Genomic DNA, 15,328 nt, shown 5'->3' on the forward strand with positions numbered 1-15,328 from the left:
GAGCAACCATGATGAAAGTGCCTGAATTTTTGGTCAAATCTAGAACTGTCATTGGCTCTCAAAGGACAAAGAAAAAAAAGAATTTTTTTTTTTGGTGGTGAATCTTGGTAGCAAATGAGGCCTTGATGTGTCCTGTTCTCTCCCCTTGGGTCTGGCCACATGACAGGGAGGGATGGCAGTATGATCCAAGATTTACAAATTCCTGGATATCTTTGTCGTCCTCTCCTTTTTTTTTTTTTCACTTTCTACTGAATTGCTTTGTCAATGAAGGGAGGAAGAAAATGTTCCTTTTAGAGATATGTTACCACAATAAAAAGCTCATCAGCACAAACTGTTCCAAAATAACACAAAAGCTGCCACCCTGCTTTTCTTTGCGCCAGTGGTGAGCTGTTCTTTTTCAGCATAGCTTCTGTCTTGTGTTGGCTGCAGGTGTTCTCCCTGCCATCTCAGGACTGGTGGTTAGAGAGGCCCGCTAGTCTGGGTTTTCATGATCAGTTGCAAGCTATTGTCCTTGACAAAGAAAGTAGGGGCAGCAAATTGTGTGTGCTTAGGTCATTCCGAACATATATGAGACAGCTTTTGAGTTTAGGATCTAACTAGAAAGTTGGGTGGACAGCTCAGGGCTTAGAATTTTGGGTAATGGACTGTGAGGTACCAGTAATGAAACCCTGTTTCAGTTGGCCATCAAGCACCTGAGATTTTTATGACCCATTTAAAAGCATTGCTGATTACCCAGGGACCTTAGCAGAGGTCTGAAGGGATGATCATTTATTCAGTCTCATATTGGTGAGTTTTTCAGATAACTGAATTATAATCTCAGTGCTAAATCTTTTAAAACCTTAGCCATTTTTGAAAGAACTTTTTCTTCTTACATATTATTGTGAACAGTGTTGACTTCCTTTGAATAATTTACAGTATGTCTTCAGTACTTCTTACACTATGACTCCAGTGCCTAGATTCCTATATGCATTGTTGTGATTGTTTCTTATGGTTTTCCTGTCTCTTCTTTGATTCATTCTCATTTCTAATTGCTGTATCTACTCCACTATGAGCTGTGAAATGGTAAACTGAGACCCATCAGGCATTTTATAGAAAACATATAGTCATTAGTGTATAAGTTGGCCAGTTTGACTGCTCAAGTGCCATTTTTCTTGCTTCTGTTCAAGATAGCAGAGGCTGTGGATTGTGGGCCCTTCAGATGAGCAAGATGGCAGTATTGGTGACGGTACACTTTTTATAAAGCGAGCAGGGAGTTTTACTAGGCTGGCAGCGTGGAAGTTCATGACATGCATTCTATTCAGACCTTTAGGTCAGGACACTGCCATGAGCAAAGGCTTTGCTGCAGTGGCTTGGTACTGTTAGGTTGTCTTGACGGTCTGAGGTGGACCGACAAGGGCCTGTCTATAACCACTGTTCCCTGACTGGACAAGACTCTTTCAGAGCACTGCTGTTTTCTTCTTTGGAGCCTACATGGAAAATCATGGGGATTTATTCAGGTATTAAACAAATTCCTATTGAATATCTATTATGTGCCAGACACTGTTTTTAGGGCTAAGGATACCAGAGTGAACAAAATGGATAAGATCCCTGCTTTTATGGAGCATACGTTTGACAGTTTTTTATAAAGTTACATTATTTAACTATATGTCCCAGCAGTTCTACACCTAGGTATTTACTCTAGATAAATGAAAACTTACGTTCACACTGAAACCTGTGCCTGAATGTTTATAGCAACTTTATTCATAATCGTGCAAAACTGGACACAACCTAAGTGTTCTTCACGGTGTGATGGATAAACAAACTATGGTATGATCATCTATTCAGTTTTATATTGGAAAACTATTCAGCAATAAAAGGAATGAACTGTTGGTGCACACAGTGTGGATGAATCTTAAAGACATTATGCTGAGTGAAACGAATCAGTCTCAAGAGGGTATGTACTATATGATTCCATTTATATGACATTCTGAGAAAGGCAAAAACTATAGGCACAGAGGGTAGATCAGTCAGATTGATGGTGTGGGGAGGGTTTGACTACAAAGGGACAGAATGAGGGAATTTTTTCATGTGAAAGAACTTCCCTGTATCCAGATTGTAGTGGCAGTTACATGAATCTGAATATGTGTTAAAAATCATAGAGCTATACACACACACACAAAAATTAATTTAATGCTATGTTAATTTTAAAAAGTTCCGGTCTTGTATCCGACTCATAAGACAATCTCCTTTCTCTTTCTTCTGTGTTTCCAGGAAATCCTCCTGCATCTGACAACTGTATTTTAATGGTTGTCTGATTGATGTCTGTTTTCCTCACCAAATTGTGAGTCCTTTAAGGGCAGGGACTGACCTTATCTGCTTTGTTTCTGTTTCACCAATCCCCAACAGACCTTGGTCCAGAATATGTACTTCATTTCCTTGTTGAATGACTGACCAGTATTGTTCTAACAGCGTGGTGTCAGGCTGATATGGGAGTCCTGAGCAAAGGGGTGAGCATACATTGGTGGGAGTGGGGATGGGTAGTTAGCAGTATGAGCCCGGGAAGACTCCACAAGAATCTATGAGCCTGCAAGATCTACTTATGGTCCTGTTAGTGTTTGTGGTGTGTGGTGTAGAAGTATAGCACAGGGTTAAGAGCTTGTGAGCCTTAACTTTGGAGCCACACAGACCTGGGTTTGAACTTGGCTCTGCCTTTTAGGAGCTGTGTAAACTTAGAGAAGTTACTTAATCTTTTTCAGCTTCAATTTCTTCACTAGAAATTGAAGTAATAATAATAGTAGACACCTTATGAGGTTGTTGCGAAGATTAAATGAAATAATGCGTATAAAACAAGTAGTACAATGCCTGGCACATAGCAGAGGTTCAGTAAATGTTAGTTTCTGTTGTTCTTATTGTTGTTTTTTGTTATTATCAGTAAGAGCATGCGTTATGAGTCAGAGAGACTTTGTTCAAAACTTGACTTTGTCACTTATTAGCTATGTGACGTTAGGCAAATAACTTCACCTCTCTGAGCCTTGGTTTCTTCAGCAATTTGAGGGGGGTGGCCTTGGTGTCTTCAGCAGTGGTTCCATGGGAGAAAACACCTGGTGATCTGCTTCTGTGAAGTTTAAAGTCTAGGAAACCCTAAGGGACAGTTCTCTGTCACACAGGGTCCCTATAACTTGGAATTGACTTGTCAGCACACAGCAACAATTCCTTCTAGTGTTGTTAGAATTTAATGACAAGTTCCAAGCACAATGCCTGGCCCATGGTAGGTGCTAAGTCCATGTTTTTCCCTCCCTCAGTGGAATGGTGCAGAGAGGGAGGGCTGCCTGGATAGCAAGAATTCCAAGTCAGCGCTCTCATTATCCCTTGGTACCACAGCACTTAGCTATGGGAGCCAACCCCAGCTGTTTGGCTGACTTGACTGGAGCTGGGACGCTGTAGGGGGCAGTTCTATCTCTGCCTGAGTGGCTGATGGGGGAGGGCTCCATAATAAAAAAAAAATAGGGCCCCCCAAAACCCAGTGCCGTGGAGTCAATTCCGAATAGGGCAGGGCCACACATTTCTAGGGGCTGCAATTTCTCTGGCGGCTTACCCAACCTCCTGTCTCTGCATGTGTATTTTAAAATAGGTCTGAGTTGAGAACTTCTGATTTTTTTTCCCTACCCATCTGGAGGGCTAGAGGATTTCGAACAACAAAGCCATGTTATAGTACTGTTTTCAGGTCTGCTTTTTTTTTTTTTTGGACTTTAGTAGGGTAGAGACTAGCTTGTTTTCCATCCTTTTCTATTGTCCCACGTAGAACCATGTTAGGTCCTGAGAGGCTGTGAGCATTGGGGAAGAGTAGAAGCTGGGACCAGGTGGAATCAGGGCTGGGGGAACTAAGCCCTGAGGGGGACAGCTAACAAGCCCACTTCAATATCCAAAGGGGCAGGAAGAATGTGGATATAGGGAGGAGAGGGAAGCCCAGTTGTGTGGACTAATTTTGTGTGCGGGAGAAAGATTTGGAAGTCTGCTTCCGTAAAGATTTACAGCCTTGGAAACCCTATGGGGCAGTTCTGCTCTGTCCTATAGGGTCACTATGAGTTGGAATCAACTTGATGGCGACTTTTTTTTTTTTTTTAAGTAGCTGGGTTATGCCCAAAAGTTATTATCACAATTAATAATACTTTGTGTTCCCTCTTCAGGCTTTGGACCTCATTTCCTCATATTTAAATAGCTGCAGAGCCCCTCTCACTGTTCCCCTGCCTCTAGTCTCTTCCCCACCAGCCCCACCTGCTGCCAGTGATCTTCCTAAACTACATTTTGGTTCAGTCTCTCCTCCATGATTTCCTTTTCCTATTCCATTTCATTTCTTGTGCCTAGCCCCATCCTTTCAAATCTGGCTTTAGCCTTCCTTAAAATTCTCTAGACATGCTTCCTTCCAAACATCACTTTGATCTGGCTGTTTGTCTCATAGTCATGCCACAGTCATTTCCAGTCTCCTTTGTTTGCTCAGGTAGCTCTCCTTACCTGGAATTAACCTCTCATACCTCACTCCCCAACCTCTGGCTTTGTCTCATTTTTAGCTCTCCTGTGGAATGCTCCCGCCTCACTTTTTTCATGAGCCTTCCCTGACTTCACCATCCCCGCTGATCTCTCTCATCTCAGCACTAACTCCCAAAGCACAGTCTGTATCACCTAATTTAGCATTTAATTAGAAATTGTATTGCTTTGTTCCCTAAAGATTTTGACTGTATTGTCTTGGCCTGCAAGTTTGTCTTTCTGCACTGATACTAGAATTGCTAAAACACAACTCTTATCCGGTCACTCCCACCTGGTAAAGGGAGTAAGGTGGAAAGGCAATGTCCCTATCATGTGCCAAGCCCTGTGCCAGATGATTTCATGTACAGTTTCATTTACTCCTCAACTGATCTGTGAGCTAGGTGTTAACTTTATTTTAGGGTGGAAGAAGCTATAAGCGGGTGACTTACCTTTGCTTACTTAATTAGTGTAAACCCTTCTGGCTTTGGCTCACCTGGCTAGTTCACATTCACATTCCCTTACTCTGGGCTACAGTGATCCCAAATGTGCTCTTCATATTCCACCACTGTGCCTTTAAAAAAAAAAAAAAAAACTGTGCCTTTGCTCCAGAAAAATCCTCATTCTGGCATTTTTCACTTCCCATCTTTGCCTGTTAAAATTCCACTTGTCCATCAAGACCTAGATTGGGGTTCTCAATCTCAGCAGTATTGGCATTTTGGGCTAGATAACTCTTTGTTGTGGGGGCTATCCTTAATACTTGGCAGGAAAGTCTCATGGCATATTTCCGTGCTCTGTACTGTATTTAGTTGAGTCTACCGTACTAGATTGTGGTACCAGTTCTTATACATCACTCTTTCTCTCAATGTGCGTGGTGTAGGACCTTACACATAAAGGTGCAGAGTTAAATTTTTTTCTCTTTTTAATTTAAAAGCAAAGGCCTTATCTTATCACCCTGTGCTCCCTAAATTGGTTCCTTGGGATATAGCAAAGAGTTGGCTGGTCAGTGATTTGGAGGACAATGGTATTATGGGCTGGTCAGCGGTGTGGGGGAAAATAGTCTGAGTGCTTTGGCTTTGTGAGTTCCCACCCAGAGTACAGGATGAGTCAGTAGTGGAGTGTTTGGGGTTACCAAGGTCTGGGCTGTAAACATGTCAGTGTGTGTCTGGTCTCCTCTGTGGGCCACACCCATTCCCAACTCCTGTGAATCATATACAGGATCTAGATGGAGGTAAGATCACTGTAGTTAAAAGAACAGGAAAGAGAAAAAAACATATGCTAGAGAGGCGTAGATAAAGAGAAGAAAAAAAAAAGGCAATGAGAATGCTGAAATGAAAGACTGTGTGGCTAAGCAAAAGTATGTGCAAGCTTTGAAGCAAGAAAGATGGGGGTTTTAGATGTACTTCTGCCAATTATTAGTTGTATGACTGTCAAGGTCATGAACTTGGAAATTTTCTTAAATTCTTTGAGCTTCAGTTTTCTCACTGTCAATTGGGGGCAATAATCCCTACCTTGAAGGATTATGACAAAGATTAAACGAAATGTACATGAAGTGCCCAGCCTGTGGTCTAGTTTATGGTACTGGTGTTACTACTATTTCTACTCCTACTATTACTGCTACAAGGTGCTGGGCCTGTGCCGCGTGCTCTTACATACACTCTCTTATGTAATCTTTACAGGAAATCTGTGAGATAGATATGAATTTTTCCATATAGTCGATAAAGTGAGACTGAGTCGGCTCTTAATTATCCATGTTTTTTTGGATTATTGCAACCCAGAGCTGCATCAGGCTGACTTCCTTGGTCAGCTGCCCTCCCTTCCTCAACCTTTGGAACCCAGTGTCTCTGAGGATATTCTAGGTTTTTGGTCCAAGCTTCTACCCTTCCAGAAGACCAAGTGTTAGTATGAGACATGTTGGGGTTTCTTTTACTTTGTCCTCCTTCGAAGGTTTAGGATTGCATCCTATTTCCCTAATAGTCCCATGGCAGACAGCCTTGACTTTTAAGTGCAAACCAAAGTGAGACCTCACATCTGCATAATTTTTTTTTAGTTAAAAGTTACTTTCCTGTATATTATCTTATTTGATCCTTGCAGCCTTGTGAAAGAGATATTATTTTCTCTTCTTTTACATGAAAAGTAATCATGGTTTAAAGATTTTAAGTTACTTGCCCAAAGCTGCACAGCTAATTAGAATTATACCCAGATCTTCTGATTTTAAGTCTTATATTCCTTATATTACACTACAAAATAATTTTTTACAGTAAAATGTCAGGAAAATTTACCTTCTGTGAAAGGTTACAATTTTCAGTTGGTTTGGATTATTCATCACACAATTTCCTTCTTTCATGTAGTTTGTAGAATTCTACAAGGCCTACGCCCTGTGGTTTTCAACTTTTTTTTTTTTTAAAGCAGTGGAACCCCTTTTCTTTCAAATGAAATTGTACACTAAGGCTCAATATATAAAACAGATAAAAGTGGGGTTGCTAATTATTCATAATAGCCAAAAAAGTGGAAAGAGCCCAGATAACCATTAGCTGATGAATGAATAAACAAAATATGGTATATTCTTACAATAGAATATTGTTCAGCCATAAAAAGAACGAAGTATTGATAGATGCTACAACATGGATGGACTTTAAAATCGCATTGTGCTAAGTGATAAAAAGCAGTCACAAAGGACCACGTGTTGTATGATTCCATTTATATGAAATGTCCAGAATAGGCCTATCTATAGAGGCAGAAAGTAGATTAGTAGTTGCCAGGGGCTGTAAGGAGGAGGCGGAACAACTGGAACTATTGTTGGAGGGCATGACTACAGGGAGTGACTGCTAATGAGTCCAGGATTTCTTTTTGGGGTGGTGAAACTGTTCTGAAATTAGATTAGTTCTTTAATTAGAACTGTTCTGGTAATGGTTGCACCAAACCCCGTTGCCGTTGAGTTGATTCTGACTCATAGTGACCCTGTAGGACAGAGTAGAACTGCCCCATAGAGTTTCCAAGGAGCAGCTGGTGGATTTGAACTGCCAGTCTTTTGGTTAGCAGCTGTAGCACTTAACCACTACGCCACCAGGGTTTCCAATGGTTGCACACAACCTTATGAATATACTAAAAAAAAGTTAAATTACATACTTTAAATGGTATGTAAATTATTTCCAACAAAGTTGTTAAAAAAATAAAAATGGAGTTGCATTTATTGGGGTGGTGATCACCTCCCCATTGCCCTTCTGCAAGTCATCCCACAGGAATCCCTAGGGATCCCGTCAAAAACATTTAAAAAATCATGTTGATTCCTATCTCCACTTCCCAACTGCCAGCTTTGACAGAAATGGAGAGGTGCTTCCAAGTCTGAAGCACAATGGCTTCTGTAAGCCTAGATTCCTGGTTGGCTAACTGACAGCTAGGTTGCCTCTGTTTCTGGGCAGGTGTAGCTGGCTTTTGAGAACACTAGACTGCAGGGCCCTGGAACATTCCCTTTGGGAGAATTTTTTTTTTTTTTTTTGATAGCACTGCTTCTGGGGAATCTATGATGGCAAGGAAGCTGTAGGAGAAACTAGGTGGTAATTATCTCACCCATATACCACGTGACTGTCAGTTTGTCCTCTGTGGGGGCTTGTGTGATGCTGGAAGGCATGCCACTGGTATTCAGATACCAGCAGGGTCACCCATGGAGGACAGGTTTCAGCTGAGCTTCCAGGCTAAGACAGACTAGGAAGAAGGACCCTGCAGTCTACTTCTGAAAAGCATTAGCCAGTGAAAACCTTATGAATAGCAGCAGAACATTGTCTGATATAGTGCTGGAAGTTGAGCCCCCCAGGTTGGAAGGCACTCGAAAGATGACTGGGGAAGAGCTGCTTCCTCAAAGTAGAGTCGACCTTAATGACGTGGATGGAGTAAAGCTTTCGGGACCTCCATTTGCTGATGTGGCATGACTCAAAATGAGAAGAAACAGCTGCAAACATCCATTAATAATTGGAACCTGGAATGTACGAATTATGAATCTAGGAAAATTGGAAATCCTCAAAAATGAAAGGGAATGCATAAACATCAATATCCTAGGCATTAGTGAGCTGAAATGGACTGGTATTGGCCATTTTGAATCAGGCAATCATATAGTCTACTATGCTGGGAATGACAACTCGAAGAGGAATGATGTTGCATTCATCGTCAAAAAGAACGTTTCAAGGTGTATCCTGAAGTACAACGCTGTCAGTGATCGGATAATAGCCATACACCTACGAGGAAGACCAGTTAATACGATTATTATTCAAATTTACGCACCACTCAGTAGGGCCAAAGATGAAGAAATAGAATATTTTTATCAGCTGCTGCAGTCTGAAATTGATCGAACATGCAATCAAGATGCATTGATAATTACTGGCGATTGGAATGCGAAAGTTGGAAACAAAGAAGCAGGATCAGTAGTTGGAAAATATGGCCTTGGTGATAGAAACAATGCTGGAGATTGAATGATAGAATTTTGCAAGACCAACGACTTCTTCATTGCAAATACCTTCTTTCACCAACACAAATGGTGACTATACACATGGACCTTGCCAGATGGAACACACAGAAATCAAATTGACTACATCTGTGGAAAGAGACGATGGAAAAGCTCAATATCATCAGTGAGATCAAGGCCAGGGGCTAACTGTTGAACAGACCCTCAGTTGCTCATATGCAAGTTCAAGCTGAAACTGAAGAAAATCAGAGCAAGTCCACAAGAGCCAAAATATGACCTTGAGTATATCCCACCTGAATTTAGAGACCATCTCAAGAATAGATTTGAAGCATTGAACAGTATTGACTGCAGACCAGACGAGTTGTGGAATGACATCAAGGACATCATCCATGAAGAAAGCAAGAGGTCACTGAAAAGACAGGAAAGAAAGAAAAGACCAAGATGGATGTCAATGGAGACTCTGAAACTTGCTCTTGAGCATCGAGCAGCTAAAGCAAAAGGAAGAATTCATGAAGTAAAAGAACTGAACAGAAGATTTCAAAGGGCGTCTTGAGAAGACAAAGTATTATAATGACATGTGCAAAGAGCTGGAGATGGAAAACCAAAAGGGAAGAACACGCTCGGTGTTTCTCAAGCTGAAAGAACTGAAGAAAAAATTCAAGCCTCGAGTTGCAATAGTGAAGGATTCTATGGGGAGAATATTAAATGACACAGGAAGCATCAAAAGAAGATGGAAGGAATACACAGAGTCATTATACCAAAAAGAATTAGTTGATATTCAACCATTTCAAGAGGTGGCATATGATCAGGAACCGATGGTACTGAAGGAAGAAGTCCAAGCTGCTCTGAAGGCATTGGTGAAAAACAGGGCTTCAGCAATTGATGGACTATCAATCGGGATGTTTCAGCAAACAGATGCAGCATTGGAGGTGTTCACTCGTCTATGCCAGGAAATATGGAAGACAGCTTCCTGGCCAACTGACTGGAAGAGATCCATATTTATACCTATTCCCAAGAGAGGTGATCCAACCGAACGTGGAAATTATAGAACAATATCATTAATATCACACGCAAGCAAAATTTTGCTGAAGATCATTCAAAAATGGCTGCAGCAGTATATTGACAGGGAATAGCCAGAAATTCAGGCCGGTTTCAGAAGGGGATGTGGAACCAGAGATACCATTGCTGATGTCAGATGGATCCTGGCTGAAAGCAGAGAATACCAGAAGGACGTTTACCTGTGTTTTATTGACTATGCAAAGACATTCGACTGTGTGGATCATAACAAACTATGGATAACACTGTGAAGAATGGGAATTCCAGAACACTTAATTGTGCCCATTAGGAACCTTTACATAGATCAAGAGGCAGTTGTTCAGACAGAACAAGGGGATACTGATTGGTTTAAAGTCAGGAAAGGTGTGCGTCAGGGTTGTATTCTTTCACCATACCTATTTAATCTGTATGCTGAACAAATAATCTGAGAAGCTGGACTATATGAAGAAGAACGGGGCATCAGGATTGGTGGAAGACTCATTAACAACCTGTGTTATGCAAATGACACAACCTTGCTTGCTGAAAGTGGCCTTCAGTATGGATTGCACCTCAACATAAAGAAAACAAAAATCCTCATAACTGGACCAATGAGCAACATCATGGTAAACGGAGAAAAAATTGAAGTTGTCAAGAATTTCGTTTTACTTCGATTTACAATCAACAGCTATGGAAGCAGCAGTCAAGAAATCAAACGACACATTGCATTGGGCAAATCTGCTGCAAAGGACCTCTTCAAAGTGTTGAAGAGCAAAGGTGTCACCCTGAAGACTAAGGTGCACCTGACCTAAGCCATGGTATTTTCAATCACGTCATATGCATGTGAAAACTGAACAATGAATAAGGAAGACCAAAGAAGAGTTGACACCTTTGAATTGCGGTGTTGGTGAAGAATATTGAATATACCATGGACTACCAAAAGAACGAACAAATCTGTCTTGGAAGAGGTGCAGCCAGAATGCTCCTTAGAGGCAAGGATGGCAAGACTGCATCTTACATACTTTGAACATGTGGTCAGGAGGGATCAGTCCCTGGAGAAGGACATCATGCTTGCCAGAGTACAGGGTCAGCAGAAAAGAGGGAGACCCTCAACGAGGTGGATTGACACAGTGGCTGCAACAGTGAGCTTAAGCATAACAATGATTATAAGGATGGCGCAGGACCGGGCAGTGTTTCATTCTGTTGTGCATAGGGTCGCTATGAGTCAGAACTGACTCGACGGCACCTAACAACACAACAGCAACATACCAGGGGAATGCATTGAGTTCTTGGCCCTTACCAGATGGAGCTCCATGTGTGGAGAGATCAAATGCAGCTGCCAAGTAGTCCTGGTTTTGTTTTTCTTGGATTAACCTTGTGTTCAGGGCCCTCCGTTGATTCCTGCTGCTGCTACCATGTTGGCTGGTTGGAAACAGTGCTCTCTCTTGGTCCTGGACCCAATTGTGGACATAGAGTTTTTCCTCACTTCCCCTTTGCACAGCTTTGTGCAAAGCTAGAGCTATATCTACCTACCTACCTACCTATGTATCATCCACCCACCCACCCACCCACCCACCCACCCACCCGTCCACCCGTCCGTCCGTCCGTCCGTCCGTCCATCCATCTTCTATCTATCTATATATCTATCATCTACCTACCTACCTACCTACTATCTATCTGTCTATCAAATCTAATCTTGTCTGATCTATCTGTCTATCATCTATCTATCTTTCATCTATCTATAGATATTTTAAAGTTTACTATGTACAAAATAGAGCAAGAAAGAAATAATGGCAAACAATTATCCAGATAATCCCAATGTAAGTTTCTGATGTATACATTTCTTTTGCTGCAGTAATTCTTCTTTGACCCCCAAAGGCTATTGCATTTTGGAGGCATATCTCCCTTTTTCTGCCTTATAGCCTCCAGCCTGTGTCCTGGTGTATTCACCATCTTATCTCCTGCCTCATAGAACACTCTGGCAGCCCCGCCTCCCCAGCCCCCACCTGCCCTTAATCCAGGCAAAGCAGATTGAAGTCTGCCCAGATTGGTCAGGACAGAGATGACTGACAGCATGAATGGCATCACTCTTCAGGTGAAACCTGTTCCTTAAGGCTAAGGAAATATCCTGTGTTCATTCTTGTAAATAATTATAGAATGATCGTAGCATCCACCTACTAGGAGTCGCTCCTTGTCAGTTACAGGCTGCGACCCCATTGAGGCCAAGCTCTGTGACCTACTCATACATTAGCTCTAACTTTTGTGATTTTCTTAGAATAAATTATTTGGACATTGACTTCAGAAGTCCAAGTATTAGCTTTGGAGTCAGGCCTGCATTAAAATCCAAGCTCGTGATGTACTAGCTGAAAGGGCAAGTCATTTGAAGCCTTACTGGGTGGCGCAAACAGTTTGTGCTCGACTGCTAACCTAAAAGTTGACGAGTTGAACCCACCCAGAGGTAGTGTGGAAGAAAAGGAGTGGCAGTCTGCTTCCCTTAAGATTACAGCTAAGAAAACCCTACAAAGCAGTTTTACTCTGTAACACATGGCTTCATCATGAGTTAGAATTGACCTGATGACAACTAACAACAACAACAAAAAAATAGAGTTAAAAATAAGATACTCTTCTTGTCTTTGAGAAGCCCTCAGGCTAGTGAGAGAGGTAGGTATGTAACCAGGCAAGGCCAATAGCATGTTTTAAAGGCTGTAATGGTGATGTGCACAGGGGACTGTAGGATTTTCAAGGGGAATCAGGGTGCCCTGATATAGTATGTGCTGGTGTAGCAGAAGACACATTATAAGCTGGCACTCAGGCAAGGGTGCCAGTTGCCAGATAAGCTGAGCTACCCCTCGGAGGCAGTAGGCATAGTTTGTAATCTGTCCCAGGGCAACATCCAGATAAAAGATAAGGCAGCAGCAACCCCAGATGGTACCCCTCATGTTTCCAGGAAAACCCAGAAGGTGGCTTGCTTTGACAGACAGGGAAATTCTTTCTCACTAAGCAGACTGTTGTCTTTTCTTCCTCCCTCTTTGTGAGTGAGTCTGCCTTGTCTCTTCTAGGTGGGAACCCTGTTGATGACAGGGGCTAGGTGTACTTGTAAGGCTTCTCTGTGGTGTGCGTGTATCTGTATTTGTGTATATGTCTATATGTGCCTTTGTGTTTGTATTTCTTTGTATGTGTCTGTGCATCATTTTCTGCTTGTGGGGTATGCGTATTTCTATATTCGGATGTGCCTATGTGTTCAACAAGAAGTAGGAGGAAGTGAGGAATACTGAGCCAAGGAAGCAAAGGCTGAGAGAAAGTCTATAAACTAGGTCGTCTTAGTTATCTAGTGCTGCTATAACAGAAATACCACAAGTGGATGACTTTGACAAACAGGAGTTTATTTTCTCACAGTTTAGGAGGCCAGAAGTCCAAATTCAGGGTGCCAGCTCCAGGGGGAAGCTTTTTCTCTCTGTTGGCTCTGGGGAAAGGTCTTGACATCATTCTTCCTCTGGGCCTAGGAGTTTCTCAGCACACGGACCCCAGGTCCAAAGGATGCACTCCACTCCTGGCTCTTCTTTCTGGGTGGTAAGAGGTCCCTTTCCTCTCTGCTCACTTCTTTCTTGTATATCTCAAAAGAGATTGACTCAAGATACAACCTAACCCTGTAGATTGCATCCTACCTCATTAAATAACTACCTCTAATCCTGCCTCATTAACATCATAGAGGTTAGGATTTATAACACATCGAATAATCACATCAGATCACAAAATGGAGGACAACCACATAACACTGGGAATCATGGCCTAGTCAAGTTGACACACATTTTGAGAGGACACAATTCAATTCATAACACAGGTCAAGGACCAAGGCATGCAGTACAATGTGCAGGATATGGAGGTGAAAGTAGAGCCAGCAATATAATCAGGATCCCAAAGATGCTGTTAGTCTACACAGTACCTGGCCCCTAAAAAGTGGTAGATGGAACATAAGGGTCACATAGAATCTAGAAATGGTCAAGCCATTAGAGAGAAAAAAAGGCCTGCATCAGAGATTAAGCTTCTGATTCTTCCTGTCTAAGGGGAAATCAGTGCCTGGCTCCCTAAGCTCTGCTTACGTTCAGGTCTGACTGGTATCTGTGTGGTTTGTCTGTATGTGTATTTAGATGGTCTGTATATACATGTCTGTTTCTGCATGTGCATCATGTTCACCTTACATCATGGCATGAGGAAGTATTGGTTTCCAGTACAATATCTGTTTGACTTGAGTATCAGTGACATTCCCGTTATTCATTCTCGTGTTTTCTCCTTCCCTTCTTTTTCTTTCTTCCTTCCATAAACATGTTGAGTGTGTGTGAGGTGCTGAGGATGCAAATATTAATAACAGAGACAAATTCCCTACCCACAAGGGCTCACATATTCCCATTGCTGTTGCCATCGAGTCGATTCCGTCTCACAGCAACCCTATAGGGCAAAATAGAACTGCCCTATAAGGTTTCCAAGACTGTAAATCTTTATGAAGGCAGACTGTTACATCTTTCTTCCATGAAGAAGCTGGTGGGTTCGAACCACTGACCTTTTGGTTAGCAGCTGAGCACTTAACTGCTGCACCACCAGGACTCTCTTTGTTCACGTATTAGTGAGGCAGAAAGACATACATGTTCAATCCTGATATGACAGGTGTTGTGACAGGAGATAAGCTCTGGAAGTACAGAAGAGGGAATTTAACTCATGCTAGTATGTCAAGAAAGACTACCCAGAGAGGTGAAGTTTGAGATAAGTTATGGGAAATGAATAGGTGTTAACCTCGGGAAAGAGGTGAGAAGGATATACCAGGCAGAGGGGGGAGTGTGATGTGCCTAGGGACCTGCAAATCAGTGATACTTTTAACTTGAACATAGACTGTAAGAGCAGGGCAGGAAGGGAGAGGTTGAAGATGAAGTTGGAAAGGCAGGCGTTGGCCAGATTCTTGCCATACTGAGGAACTTGGATTTTGTCCCAAAGATGATAAGCCAGAAGGATTGTAAGCAGAGCTGGCTACAGTTTTGACTAAAAGTGTGCCAGAAGCAGACTTTTCAGAGAAGATGAAACTGGAACTTTGTTTTTAAAGATGAGCAGGAGTTTACCAGATGAAGTAAGGAGGCGTATTCCGGGAAAGGTGAACTTTATGAGTAAAGGCAGGGAGAGAAAAAACATGGCACATTTGGGAGACATCAGTAGGGAGATGTCTGGAGAATAGTTTCCTCATCTACAAGATAGGGACACCACTAATATATAATTTCAGTGGCTGGTGTGAGGCCCAAATAAGATAGTGGATGTAAAGAATGTTTCGTAAACCATAGAGTTATGTGCATA

At 42.1% G+C, this 15,328-nt stretch overlaps 1 protein-coding gene across 2 annotated transcripts in view; it reads left to right on the plus strand.

The window, feature by feature from the left end:
* Nucleotides 1-15,328, plus strand: part of STIM1 (stromal interaction molecule 1) — a 211,618-nt gene that overhangs the window by 114,136 nt on the left and 82,154 nt on the right. The gene's annotated exons all lie outside the window — the stretch shown is intronic.

The sequence above is a fragment of the Elephas maximus genome, chromosome 7 (assembly GCF_024166365.1).
Source record: "Elephas maximus indicus isolate mEleMax1 chromosome 7, mEleMax1 primary haplotype, whole genome shotgun sequence".
In the NCBI taxonomy this organism is placed as follows: Eukaryota; Metazoa; Chordata; class Mammalia; order Proboscidea; family Elephantidae; genus Elephas; species Elephas maximus.